The sequence below is a fragment of the Plutella xylostella genome, chromosome 7, assembly GCF_932276165.1.
Source record: "Plutella xylostella chromosome 7, ilPluXylo3.1, whole genome shotgun sequence".
Lineage (NCBI taxonomy): Eukaryota > Metazoa > Arthropoda > Insecta > Lepidoptera > Plutellidae > Plutella > Plutella xylostella.
Genome location: NC_063987.1, coordinates 3358205 through 3373878, shown reverse-complemented (window position 1 = coordinate 3373878; position 15674 = coordinate 3358205). Strand labels below are relative to the sequence as shown.

At 37.7% G+C, this 15674-nt stretch overlaps 1 protein-coding gene across 2 annotated transcripts in view; it reads left to right on the top strand.

Moving 5' to 3' along the window:
* Positions 1–15674, top strand: part of LOC105382631 — a 265130-nt gene that overhangs the window by 43722 nt on the left and 205734 nt on the right. The window lies entirely within an intron of this gene.

The window sequence follows — 15674 nt, the reverse complement described above, 5'->3', positions numbered from 1 at the left end:
TTTGGTTTTTATTCCTGTGTGCTAGATTTCATTTAATTTATAGATTACTTTGGATTTCGTTGATCCTTTTTTGAATCCATAGTCTTTAGTCTAAGTACCTAGCATTTGGCAGTAACATGGATCAATTAAAGTGTACAGTAAGTGGGCTGTATTTAGATTGATTCAACCCAGCACGTGTAGGTATACTCGTAATTTAATCAGTACAAATAGTGGTTAAAGCCTTTTCAATCTCTGGCCTAGTTTCTTAATACAATTACGGAGCACTCATTTGTATGGTTGGCTTAACATTAAGCTGGTATTAAAATGTAAAATGACTCCCTTCCGTTGCTGTAGCTGCCTCGTTAGTCAGCTACCTATAAAGTCTAGTTTAATTAGTATAATTTCTGTCAAGGAAGTCACGGATGAAAATCTTCGTGAAAATTCGGGCATTAATCTTGGTCGCGTCATTAGAAATGAGTGATGGAACATGATTTATGAATGGAATGGAATAGAGGGAACATAGTGGCTTTTTCTGTACAATTTTCCACACATGATATTCGTAATTATTATTATTATATAGGTAGGTGCTATGCCATGAAAGTACCAACTGCTATTAGATTAAAAAGTTACAACGATTGCTCATTTATATAATAATATTGACTAAAAACGCTCTTTAAACATTCTGGAGACGTACACACAAAACGATTCATTATCAAGTGACACGAGAATAAACACTCAAACTAGAACGAATTAGTTTTTTAAAAGCCCAGCTTCCTACATAGAGTTGAACAAAAATAAACGGATTGAATATAATATGAATGGAAAGGGCTTCCGATCAGTAGGTGTTCTTTGGACAAGTATTCTGGCATTCCTGGCAAAGCCAAAGCGATTTCCAAGATTATGATGATGCTTTCAAACGTCACTTATGCCGAAAAAAATATATGTTATGGTCACTTTGTTATCAGATAACTTTATTTTCTGCACTAACGACTAATAGTCGGTTAGAGCATAACCAGTGAGTAGTGGTTGACTTTTGACACATCTGTCATGAATTTTATATGGAGATGACGTTTAATTTATAAATCAATCCCTGTCGGTTAGATAACCGACTATGGAGAAACTGGCACTAAATATAACTTAAAACATTTAGCATTCGTACATACGCGTATAACCAAGTATACCCTACTAACTTCACATCATGAGATGATATGAAAGGTGGACAGACCCGAAAAGCAATCGCAGAGGAGTAGTTTTCTTTCCTAGAATAGTAATTCAATTCTGATGTAATTCCCGGTCATTGGAAGCACGTGTGTGCGGGGGTGTAAGTGATGCCACCATTCAAGTTAAATGAGCCGGTAACTGTGCCGATTGTGGTGATTTTTGGACAAACCACACGAGACAAAGAGATAGAGCGTTACGGTGAAAGGATTAAACGTGATGGATGTGGGAATTTGGTGCAAGATGAAGAGACTTCACTGCATGTTATGTACTGAAGGCCTAGCACGGGGTGCAAGACGCGCACGTCAAGATGTGATAAAAGATTTCCGTTACAGTCGCTCTCTAAGCCGCGTGATGTGAGTGAGCGCGACGCAGAACTTTTGTCAAGTATTGGCGTGCGCGTTGTGCGACCCATGCTAGGTCTTCCGCACTGGTAAGAGATTAGCTCAGTGACTAATATCCCTAACAGCATTCCTTGATTAACAACCAAGCAGCAACATAAATAGGATGGAATGCGTTGAAAACACGAGCATTAAATACGCATTAGTTCCATCTCAAGGAGCAATAGGGACCTGCAAATGAGGCGTGCTGTCTCCACATAGCCATAGACAAGACAAACCGAAGTGGAAGACCACTTGTAGAGTATTTATTTAGATGATATAATACATAATATATAGAAACCCTTCCTTCATTGGAAGGAGACCTAAGCCCCAGCAGTGGGGACGTGATGGGTCGTGAATGTCGTGATGATGATGATGACATATAAAAAAGGGTGTTTTACTATTATACCTACGATATACTGTTATTCTAACCTATAAATTACTCTCAAGGAGGATAATTTTCCCTTTTCGCCCACTGATTCTTTCTACACTACGAAATAACTTACGGTCAGCTGGAAACAGTCAGACTAATGATGTTTGTCTACCGTAGAAAGCTTGACGGATCAGTGAAATATAGCACCCAGGACTGTGGAAATAAGAATTATATTTCTGCTGTCCGAGTCGGTGGCATAAATGCATCTCTTTGAAGTGCAATTTACCCAGTAGAGGGATCAGATTAGTCTCGCCTCCATACAACTGCTAGCCGGCAGAGATGACCTAACTTTGATCTTCGACCGTGTCTCAACGAGATTGTCCGTTAACTAGTCGTTTTTGCCGTGTAACATCTGGCTGATGATTACCGTAACGTCAGCTACCTCCATTCTTCCTGTATAAATATTTAATTTGATACCGTCGTCGTCGTCATCATCGGTTACAGATAATTGATCTGATTATAATGTCTAAATAATTATTCAGACATATTAATGGGATAGAATTTAATAGTCCCATCCCAGTTTATATTAGCTCTAACTATTACACAAAAATTACCTGTGCAAATTCAGGGATAGTATAGCATTTATACCTATTGCCAAAAGCATGCTATCTAATCCATACATACCCTTTACTCATCTTTGCACCTTTCAGTGGCGGATTTACCTATAGGCCAAAAAGGCCAGTGCCTAGGGCGGCAGATTTAGAGGGGCGGCAAATTTAGCATTTTTTATTTTTCAGATTTTTTAAATATAAATTTACGTGTACACAATCTACATATAAATAAACGCACTGTCATATAATCAGTATGTACCTATATTCTTTGAATTTAGTGGCAACTGTGGCTGCTGAATCAGGCTCAGAAGGGCTAGTACGGGGCGCATTTAAGTCGTGACAAAAGTTCTACGTCGTCGCGCTCGCTCTTGAGGCTGCGCGATGTGAGTGAGCGCGATGCATAACTTATGTCACGTCTTAAACTAGCCAAGATTGACGCTTTTTCATGCTGCTTCAGGATTTTTTTTTGTAAACTCGACACAACGCTGGCTTAAATAAATGAGTGAAATCGGGAAAGGCAAAACCCGGAATAGAGTGAATTTGAGACGATGGTCTGCCAGAAAAGAAGCATGTAATAGTTAAAGAGATTCTTGGCATGCATTTTCTTTGAAATCACTCAAATATGATATTACTAAAAAGCCTGTAACGCGACATGAAGCGGCGGGAATACTTTCGAATTTGGAGAAACTGGAAACGGCTGTAATGGTAGTTATATGTGGATAATGTGGAATTTTGTCATAATATGTACTAAGTACATCAGTTATATTTTTGGACCAAACGGTCACTTGAGTCTACCAAGAATTCGCAGTTTCAAGCTTAATATTTCGCAAACCAGTCACTGAATAAAAAAATGGTTTGAGAAGACCTTTGATATTTTTGAAAGACCTGTACAATACCTTACACAAACGAAAAAAATCATCCCCATTTTAAATGTATGGAAGGTAACTTTTTTTTTTCATTAATTTATTTTACCAGTTTGTTGATGCCGTACATTTGTACAAGGTGGATCAAAAGAAGTCATCCTATCTTGATTGGCTCTAATTTTTTTCTAAATGAAAAACTTCGATTCTGTTTTTTTATTAACTACCTATGTTTAGGGCCGATTTTTCAATGCCAGGATAAAACGTCAAATAACTATCTAACGAATAATTTTATTTGGCTGTTTATCGGCCTGGTAGTTGTTTAACCATTTTTCAATTGTGATTTATTCCATAGATAACTATCTTACCGATTTTTCTATTTGAACTCAGGAGAGATGAAACAAGTATATGCGCAGACACTAGTGCTAAAGCAGGACAGACTACTATTTCAATTGTCAGTGTCAAGCAAAGAGCAATCAACAAGCCTCACTGACTGTTTGGTTTGGTTGTTTTGATTTTGGTATTTAAATTTGTTATTCTTGAATCACAATGGTTTCACAAAAAAGAGAGCGTTTAGCGAATTTTAATAATGCTGAAGTTACTGTGTAGTGAGTTTGGTAGATAAATTCAAACATGTCATAGAAAATAAAAAGACCGATGCTGCAACAAATAAAGATAAGGAGACTGCATGGAAGAAAATTGAGTTTTCTTTTAACTCCAGTGGTATAACCACAAGTGTCCGCTCATGGAAAACCCTTAAGTTAAAGTACGAGGGCATCAAATAAACAATGAAGAAGAAGTCTTCCCTGCAAAGGCAAGAGATGTACAAAACTGGAGGTGGGCCCTCAAATGCACCTCCATTTATCGATGTAGAAGAAAAGGTGTTAGGCATTTGCTCCAGCATTACCATTCAACATATCCTTAATTTAGAATTAACAAATAAAAACTGAAAGAAATAATTATAACACCTATGTTTTATTATCAAGTACTGGATGGTTTCTCTCTTTTCTCCTCAGCCTATAGCAGTCCAATCCAGTGAAAATAAATCAACATAATGTTTCTAGTCTGGTGCCTTTCGGCGATGAAATTCTTTTGCATCCCCCATACTATAATGATCAGGCCTCGTTTTGACGACTGTGACTTTCCTTTCAAATGGATTAATATATTCGTTCATTACTGCCTCTTCTTCTATCGCCATATCATCAATATCATCGAAAATATCCAAAATGAAAATGACGATTATTCTCTGCGCTCGGTAGTTTAGAATTGGTATAAACGCAAAAAAGAACTTACAATAACCTCAAATATCAAATTATCAATCGAATAAGCCCTATCTGGCGGCCCAAGCAGCAGATAGATTTATTCTCCAGGTAACTGAGTTATTGGACGAATAAGTTCTATCTGACATTTGAAAAATGTAATATTTCGCTATCTGTCGAATAAACGCTATCTATCTGTCTATCTGAGCATTGAAAAATCGGCCCTTATTTGAACATTTAAAATTTTAAAGTCTAGAAGATGATATTGGCCAAATAGGCGCCGTCACAATTGATTGCCCTATGGGCTCCTTTTATGGCATTTCTCATCAATTCAGCGAGACCTTCGGGCGAGAGATTCTCGCACTCGTGTCGAATGTTGTCCTTAAGGGTCTTGAAAAAACACCCACAAAAACTGTCTGAAACGGTTAAATCGGGCGATATTGCGGGGAAAAATGACATATAAAACGAAAAAAAAGGCGACCCGAAAACTGAATATACAAAATTATTTGGCGTTCGTGGGAAGTGTGGCTTCCATGGCTTGTCAACTTGTATTCTGCATTTGTCTAGTCCACCAATATCAAAACAAATTTGAAATTGGCGGCCATTTGTACAAATGAGAGCAATTTCCAATAGGGTGATTACTTTTGGCCCACCTTGTATATCTTTGCGAAATGTCAGCTTTGATATTTTTACCCGTTTCTGAGAAAAAGACAGCCGGACAACAAAGTGATCCTATAAGGGTTTTTTTTCCTTTTGAGGTAAGGAACCTTAAATAAGATTTCATGAAACATTTGAAGTTGGTGACAGATAGACATAGAAATATCCACATTATTAAGTTCACAATCATACTAATAACGGGATTAAACTAACAAATTGAATTTCAGAAGTCAGTAGGGGCGGCAAAAATTGAATGGCCTACGGGCGGCAAATTTGTAAATCCGCCACTGGCACCTTTATATCAGTATATCACCTCATAACATATAAACATCTTCCTAATTTAATAACTCATTCGTAATTCATCTTTTGTTTTCCGTTAAGCAGATTATAGTTACAACATTCGAGTCTGGCGTATGTCATGCATATTCATACTCCGGTGCCGCTCCAGTGGCTTCTACGCTGCAGTTCACGCTTAGTCGTCCGTCTAACTGCTTTGTCTGTGTTCATTGGCATTAAGGCATTTTGCTGCTGTTGACCCACTGGAAGCTTATTAGTAACAAGCCACACCTCTGGTTACTGTCATTGGATATGTTCATCAGATCATGTTAGACGAGGAAAGAGTTTTGCTTTATTCCTTTTAACAGCCTGAACTTCAGTGTCTCTAATACCTCGGTAGAACTTTACTTTGGTCTCGCAAATGGGATCAATAGCACCTTTTCCATGCACGTTCAGTTCTGTTCGAACTGAACGGCAATATCCTTCAGAATAAAAACGTATTGCATTACTCATGAACCTGTCACTAGTGCTACGTCCGAGAGCTTCTCAAGTGGCAATAAAAAGGCCAAGCCAGGAAACGTTGATAGAAAGAGCTCTGCAGCAAAAACTCCAATGTTTAGTTCTCCTTATCTGGGATCGCGCGACGCGAGAGCTATTTTGTTCGACGACAAATTGACGGCTACCGCTGAATGTGGAAAAAGGTGAATTTTCTCGCATTCGCAAGATTTTATTACTCAGTACGTTCTCATACATTACATACATAGTTATCTAAGCTATTAGTGATTTATTTCCGACTTAAAGACGTATTGCCTAGCAAATAGATGAAAACTCAGCTGTAAACACTGTTAATATTAGCTATGTTTTTATCTATTTAGTAGGCTATAGACACGTCTTTATGCCAGAAATAATTTACTGGAGGTATGAGCTAAATAGCTACCGAGTTATTAAACGCACCCACATTATATCCGCTTATCCGTACCTTAAGCGTCGAATTTATACCTCCCATAACTGTCGTTATCTAAAATATCGCCGGCTTCACGTATAATATTTCAAGTAATTCTATTATGCAGTGGAAATTATCACATGCGTTGTGCAGATTAATGAATGGGATACGCGGAGAGGCCGGGGCCGGTTCTGACAACATTCCGAAGGTTCTGTTGTATCGCTGAAGGCGCTACACGCCGGGGTGTGGGATAAAATGGAGCTGGTTGAGTAAGGTTAGGTACTTAAGTGATTATGGTAAGTATTTGATGCTAGAGTTGTATTGTTGGATAGTTGGTTTCGAGCGCACGCCCTATGACGTGTATAGAAATTATGTTTAAATGACCGTATTTTATACATATTTATTGTTTATTTAAATTTTATTCCGGACAGGACTTCACTTTTTATCATAATATTCATTACTTTATTCCTTCGATGTTACAATGAATATTCATTCGTGTCCAAATGTACTGAGAATGTACTTATATCAGATATCGCCTTATCGCCCGCAAAATTCCATTAAAATGTTCTTCTCGCTGTACAGCAATAGTAATCTCCACGGCCACGCAGGGCCATTAATATAGATAGCGCATAGTTTAATTTGCACCGACAATTATTACCGCAAGATGGAGTCACTATTTAATTAAGGGATCCATTAGAAAATACCTGAAGGCGTTAAAGGAAAATCGCTTCACAGAACAAGTTATGGACCAAGTTGAGTTCAAAGACGCACAGAATTAATTCTCGATGCTTACAAATGGCGGCTTGACAATCTAACATTATCAAGTGTTCCTGCTTTCTCCTGAGCAAACTCAAATGATTATTACAAGTTTATTAAAGCACCTTTATAAGTTTTCAGTGAAACTACGAATGCGACCATCAATAATGGAATAGGAGATCTAAATATGCATTAAGAAGATGCTGAGTCGGAGATTAGCCGTCTCGTGGTAAATGACAAATGGCGTTCAAAACCAATACGCGAGGCAACAATTACTATTGTTGGACCCAGGGGCATATCATGAGCTCCATTCAACATCTGCGCTTGACTTGATACAGATCACACAGAGTTTCGCCGGTGAAAGCTGAAAGCCACCGGGACAGTTGACAGAAAGCAAACGTTACGGTAGACAAAGGGGCCGGTAGACTATCTCTGTGTATGGGAGATGTATGGCTTTTGGTCTCGACCGGGAAGTGGTGATAGCTGGATGCGGCATTAAGATGATGGAATCAAAGCATTCAACTTTACTTGTCAAGGACTGAACTAACGGTCAGGTTATAATATTGCACATTCATATTGATTAATAAGTGTTGGAATTTCGGGAATATTTTTTATAGCACTTGGCTCAGATTGGCAGTAGTAGACCTGAGTATAATTTTGTTGTCAATTCGTATTCGTATTGTAAACTTACCTAAGAAAGTATATTTATCTATTTAAGCGCTTAATAGTTTATTGTATACATGTTAACATGACACAACATAAAATTAAAAGTACAGGCGACAGCCTGTCCACAACTTAACTTTATTACATCTTGGTAATATAGATACTGTCTTCATTCATCGTATTGTTTGGAAGCAGCTTACAGGATTTGTGAGATCGTTTTGATTCGTAAGATCAGCGCCCCAGCTTGACTTTAATACCCTCAGCTAAAGCTGTATTTCCATATACTCTCTCCGTAATGTAAAATAATTCTGACATAAATGTCTCTGCAATTCATGAATAAACATGACATGCCTTGGACAAAAATACCACATCGATTCTTATCGTAAGGTATTTTGTCTCATGCAGCGTCGCATCGGTTTGCATTAATTTACTCGAAGCAACATTATGTATTATTACGTCCATTTGCATAGTAGAAAAAATTACCTCAGTACCAGTTGAAGGTGCGGACCACCTCACCCGTCCGGCTCCAAGACCGCCCCTTGGGGCGACCAATCATCACTAATGACGATAGCTGAACCGGCGCTAATGAATGATATTTTCCCGGAGAGCACATTCATCTTTCATATATAGAATATAGAATAGGTCGTTGCCCAAGAATCTCAACGCAAAGTTCATAAATACTAGCCTTTCTTCTTGGTTCCCCCGAATGAAAACAAACACGTACTTAAATCATAGGATTTGCCTTTCTCCCTAACAGATTATCCCACTTACAGTTTATGACCTGGACGCCTAATAATGCTGACCATTCCCAATATAGTTTACGCGATGGTGTGGGCCGATATAAAGTTAGCAGGTAGTAAGTACGCAGATAATTCACATGCATTGCGTTTCAATATCACTTTCCTGCGTGCGTCGCCCACGCCCGTTGTCTCTGGAGACTTATTAGCCCTTAAAGTTGGCACCAGGCTTGCACCCAACCATTTGTCTTATGTGAACACTTTCACAATAGCATTCGGTCTATGTGATGAATCTTAAATGAGCGTTCTAACGACTGAGAAAGTCCTATCTTATTAGCGACCTCGTAAATTTCATTTATAACTTCGCACTTGGAGGTGTGAACATTGTTAAATAATGGTCGTCGGCTTTACGATTTTGATCACCACTTTCGTAGGTATACTTTATTTGAAATACATAGTACTGTACTCTGTACATCAAGTGCAGTGTCTGCACTTGATGTACAGAGTTAACCAGAAATGAGATAAGAATATGGCAATAAGAGCCGCCCACCAGGGCTGTATATTATCTACCTACCACAAAACATATTAGTATGAAACGTGAACTAGTATTGTTCACTTTATGTTAACAGTAGCAAAAAAATATTTCTAACACCTGAATTTATTTTTGACGAAACTTTAAACCAAGTAATGCACCTTACCCAAGTCTCCAGGAAGCAAGCGCATCTACTAACAGTCGCGACACCCGCAGACCATAGGGCCTCTCTATATGATGAACTAAGTTTCAAAGCGTTGCTGTGCGAGCCCTGACTCTATCTCGTATTAAACGTGCCGATTGCACGACAGCTCTCGTTCGTTCGTTTTTCGTCAGTATAGAGTAACCCTCCAGCGCTGCGACGCCGCGCCGCCACCGCGTAGGCGTCGCTCTTAGGCCTGGGTCTCCTATTTACGCCGTAGGTCGCGTCCAGCGTCGCTCCGTGGGCCGCGTCACGATGCTCACTATAGAAATGTACTGATGCGGTCTCCCTCACACGCCGACGTTGGCGCGTAGACGTAGTGAGCATCGTGACGCGGCCTACGGCGCGTAATAGGAGACCCCGGGCCTTAAGCCTCGATTACGTCGCGCGTGCGATACCTTCGCTTTCTGCATTCTTTCAGCGACAGATGAGGGACGCTCCAAATAAATAGCACTTTCCATTTCTACGGCCCTGTAGCGATTCAAAGGAACTAGATATCTCACCAACCCGTTATAGAGTTTTGTTGCAATTCGAATGCTTGTTGAATAGTTGTTTATACAATGTTAGATTTCCTTGTAGCCCGCTTGTTTGGGTTTGTATCGGTATCGGTTGCGTTTTAATGTTCCATTCGAAATCTCTCTACTAAATCTAGTTATCTAACATTCTATCGGTTCAACAAAATAGTTTATCTTTCATATCTCTCTATTGATTCAGAGTTTTGCAGTCTACGGGTGGACATGGGCCATATCTTTCATATAAGACATAACGATAATTAGTTTCTGTGCAGTGAGTAGTCCGTCGAGCACGTGGGAGAAAAACGACAAAGCATACCTCCATCGGACATTCATCTTGACGGTATTTGAGAAAGCGATTGTCTAATAGCAGATCACGACTCAGACGATATGTGGCTTTCCCATAAAATTGCGATGAAGACAGATATGACAGCCAGCGTTTTAGGGATAAACGCTTGTGTGGAAAGGAAAGCTAATTATTTCCCAGCAATAAAGATGTATTGCGAGATAATTCTAGCCGACTTAATTGTTTCGATGGTGATCAAATTGATCAGAATTGTCGCATTTGCATTTGAATGAGTCTCGTAGGCTTGGCGTGGGGTACCAGGAACTCAGTATAACATAAGAAAATCCAGTTCTCCCTTTTGTATTTGGTTGTGGGTGTTGTTCTGGATCATTCACTTTTTGCGACCAGTGACTTCATAACCGTTTTTTTTCTCATAATGTTTTATGAGGTCATGTTTTTACTATTGCTCCGCTATATTTGGCGTAAAGGCACTTGGACATGACAGAAATGTTTATTTTATCATATATGGTAAATAACCGTTTCGGTGTTGTGAAATAACCCTTGATTTCGTAAACGTAAGAGAAGTGCATTCGGTTTTACAAAACGATAGTATGTTTTATGTAGGGCGGTGCCCAAAGCGCTTCGTACTTCCGTTAGCTTCCCTATATGGTTTTGAAGCTCAATTAGTGGCTGCAGATTAGACATCGGTTCGCTCGTGTTGGAACCGATTGAATTGTAAAATGATATGTCATCATCTTGTCAGCGGTTTTTATCTCATCTGTGTATGTCTTGATCAAGTTCCGTGTAGATTTTTTCTATTTGTGTATTGACGAGCACTCTTTATAACAAAGTATTTTCTAATGGTGTTGAGTTGTTAGTTGAACTTTTTACCATAATCATTTCCTTTTCTTCGGTGTTTACTTTCTTAGGATGTTGAAATAAATGTTCTTGAATAATGTGAGTGTGTTCGTTAGTGCTCAAATAATTCACAGATATGACCCGGTGGGCAGGAAGGTGCTGTTATTTCGCGATCAGATCACCGGGTCAGCAGTGTGGCCGCACATCTCGAGGTGTCCTGTTTCGCAGATGATAACTGTAATGTATGTGCCGAATGCACCGACCGGTCCTCACAATTAAGTTGCAGTAAAACGCTGCGAAATTGCCTGTCGTATCAATAATAAAGGACGGCTATGTGGGTTAAAAGTTACTTTTACGCCAATGCGTATAGGAATAATGCGAGAGCATTAATACCTAAAAACAGATTGTTTGATAACAAGACAGGTACTTCGTTTGTACTGTTTTATTTTCTTGATTACGGTGAAGCACTAATGGTTGTGATACTTGTGCAACAGAAAAGTTGGTCTTGAGATTTACAGTCATAATAATAATATGCTTTACCTTAAAGTGGAATATGTTTTAAGAGGGTACACTACATTATTCCGAATTACTTTTTTACGAATATGAAAATAACGATTTTTAAAATTTCGAATTTCATAGTTCCGAATAATTCACAATCCCGAATTTTAAGTTTCCGAATAACGAAAATCACGAATAGTTTATAAACGAAATTTCAAACAACACATTTATTAAAATGACGAAGGTCAATTTTCCGAATATTATTATTTCGATGTTTCAAAAGTACGATTTTTTATTATATCGAATTGTTAAAATTACGAATCCCGAAGTTTTAATATTCCGAAAATACAAAATCCCGAATGTTTCTTAGTTAACAAGAAATGGTTATATGAATAATGCAGCATAATGCGTATAAAAACAATAATTTTTAAGCTATATTATGTGAAACGCTCCGCTCCGCTCCGCTCCGCTTCGCTGCGCTCCGCTTTGTTTTTCGATATCTATGTGCACCTAACACGCTCCTCCTCGCTTTGCTCGTCGTCGCACCTATCTTTAGGTTTAGGTCCTAAGGTTTTTAAGTTTAAACACCACAAAAATCCTAGCAATTGTTTTGCTCTATATTTGAAACGCTCCGCTCCGCTTCGCTGCGCTCCGCTTTGTTTTTCGATATCTATGTGCACCTAACACGCTCCTCCTCGCTTTGCTCGTCGTCGCACCTATCTTTTGGTTTTGGTTCTAAAGTTTTAAAAACGTTTATGTTTTTTGTCAAAATCACGAATTATCATATTTCCGATCGGGATTTGACTTTTTCGTGATTATAATAAATCGGTATTTTATTTTTCGTACATTAAAGTAATCGTATTTTTTAACATTCGTATATTTAACAATCGTAATAACAATATTCGTGATTATAACATTCGAAATTATAATTTTCGTGAATATTATAATTCGGTATTTAAAAAAATCGGTATTGCAATATTTCGTAAATTACATATTCGGGGTTATCAAATTCGGAAAAAAGTTTTTCGGAATATTTGGGTGTTCCCGTTTTAAGAACTACCTTAACAACGTATTTTGTATAAAAGTTGCTTATTATTTTACATACATTAGTTTCATAATTCAAGAGAGCGTTAATTGTTTTTCTGCAGCTTTTCAGCTTATATTTAGAAACAATCGTAAAAATAACAATGTCTATTTTTAGCCGCTTCGGCCATAACAGCAAATGCGTCCAGCGTGTGTCACATAACTCGCCGGGTAAAGATGCGATATATCCTTTTAAAGAAAGTGGATGGTATTAAAATGACCACCGCCAATGACTAATGGCGGCGCGTGCAGGCACTCGCGTCACCTGCGCAGACGCAGCGTACGCTTTATACAGGGTGTTGGGAAACGTGCGTTAAAAACAATATTGTTATCGTAGAATCTGAGTACACCTTGTAATTTTGAACAGCTTCTGTTTTGGATGTTAGAGAGCAACATTTTTTTTTGTCAAATATTTAGCAGTTGTTACCTGGTAATTAGCAACATTTAATCAAAACACCCGACTATGTAAAAGCTAGTTAAAATTATTATCATCAATAATGATGAATTTTGAAATCACCATCACATATTTTCGACTTAGTTATTTGGATAAAGAATTAGTTTTTACGACACCCTGTAGATGGACCCGCGTCGGAGGCTGCGCGCGCGCATCTTGTGACATTTTATCATCCGCAGCATCTGTCAATTGCTAAGTTGTTTGTGTTAATAATATAAAACATTTTATAGGAGTGCGGATAGCGTTTTTGCTAATTGTGAAGTTGGCAGCTTTACATTGCAGATGATAATGACTAAGTGTGCATCGTTATTTAATTTTTCAATTTTTGTCCACTGACACAATAGTAGTTTTAGTATTAATGTTACTTTCAATTTGTATATTATCTTGTGTTATTTTACTTTCCTATGTGATATGTTGACGCTATTACGCTATAAGTAGAATTACTGTTGCAAATGATTTAATTCACTGAGCATGACTTCTCGAGTGTCAGTGTCACATTCAACATTATTTAATTTTGTTTACGTGTGATATTCTAACCGTCTATGTAATAAAATCGAAATGAAATTATATCGAAGCGATTCATTGCACTGATTTGTGATGTTCGCGCAGTGTGTGTCAATTTGTCACTTTCGTTTTTCGCATCATGTCAGTTTCGCTATCAGAAAGAAATTGACAGCTCACTTTATTGGAAAGTTTTGTGCAGTTTTGTTATCTGCTCTCTCACTTTTCCTGAGTTCTTCCAATTATTCTTTGAATTCGTTATGTATATTATTATGTTCGTCTCAAGTTATACTTTTGCATCTGGCTATGCGCGAACTTGTTAAGACAACGATTTTGGGATTCAAATTGTATTGAATTTGACAATAATTACTTCGTAAATGTTACTACGTTTTGACTTTGATTATAAAATCATGCTAAGACAGCTTGCAGCTTTTTGTTATTTTCTTCCACGTGTCGGTTGATTTATGGTTATTTTTGAAGTTTATTTCATCTCTACTTTGTGTCAGCTAATTAACACCATTCTAGAAGTCATCACTCCGGCCATCACACTCACTCCGTCAGGTTCCTGTGATGGTTATTTCTGTAGGCGGAATGAGGGAGCTATGTTTGAAAGAGTTTTGCTTTTGTTTATTTACAGTCCACTTAGTATTAGGGATTGTTTCACAAGTAACGCTCATGTTTCGGGGTGATTTTATGCTGTCTAATTTATTTAATACCTTAAATAATAGTAATATTATGTTCTAAATTGTAGCATATTTTATTTTAATGTTGTCCTTTCTGCCAATACCTTAGAACAATGCGGACTTGGATGTACTCAATGGCTAAGACGAGTGTAACATCAAATATGTGCCGTTGCTATGAATGATTTATTGAGACCTGCCGGAACCAATGAATGTTATGGAGTTTTAAATAACATTACGTCGAACCCTTAAATATCATCGCGTGAAGATGATTAACCGAAACTTAATCGAATTCGTTTAAGTACACAACATCTCTATACCACTTTCCAATAAACAAATTATTTTCATCAAAATCAAACGTCAATCAGCCAGTGAAGACGTTTTTGTATGACTGGTTTGGTGCCGGGCTGCCGCTTCATTTAAACATGGGATCCAATTTCTTCTGGAAGGCTTTGAATTATACTGTTTACTTCTGAACTAAATATAAATGTTTCGAAATCCGTATAGATGTAGCAGAGTAGCAGCATAGGTGCCAAATAATTTCAAATATGTAGGTGCCAGGTGGTAAATAATTTCAAGTATGTAATTCAATTATTATTTAAATATTGTATTACTTACCCATTATAAAGATCTAGCTGCGAGCGGTAGAAGAAAAGTAAGTCAAATCAGATGAAATAAATTATATTTATAGACGCATTCTTAATACTTGCGATCAAAAATTAATGCTAAACGCTGTCAGTTGCCTGTCAAACGCATTATACGAGTAAGGGCGGATTCGGCCAACGTCGAGTAACTTTTTACTCACGAGTAAAGTACCAGTTACTCGCGAGTAAGCAGATTTTGCATTCTACCAAACCTGAAACCAAGATAACTAGCTTATCCCAAGAATAAAATGTTATACCGCCAAAATTGACCGTGTAACGAGCTTATCCGAGAGTAATTTTGTAATGGCGGCAGCACATCAGCTGATTAGAAAACCGTCATAATGACATATAAACACATCTGTCAAAACATAAACAAAAGTACGTTAAAAGGCAAAGTCTCAGAAAAACAACAGCGAATAAAATATTAAAACATAAACAATTTCATACTTTTATAATCCATTCAAACTAAGTTGGCATGTCATTTCTTTGAAACGCAGCTATTTTTATTTTAGTTGCATTACAGTTTCGTTCCTCGTTCATTCAATTTAATCATGGTATAACTTGGTAGAATGCAAATGTACTTATCCTAGATATTTACTCGCGTATAATTTTAATTCCGGTATAGTTATTCTCGTGTAACGTGATGTTTGGACGAATCCACCCTAAATGTGTCAAAATTTGATTTAATCAATAATTAAACCAGGTTGTATTC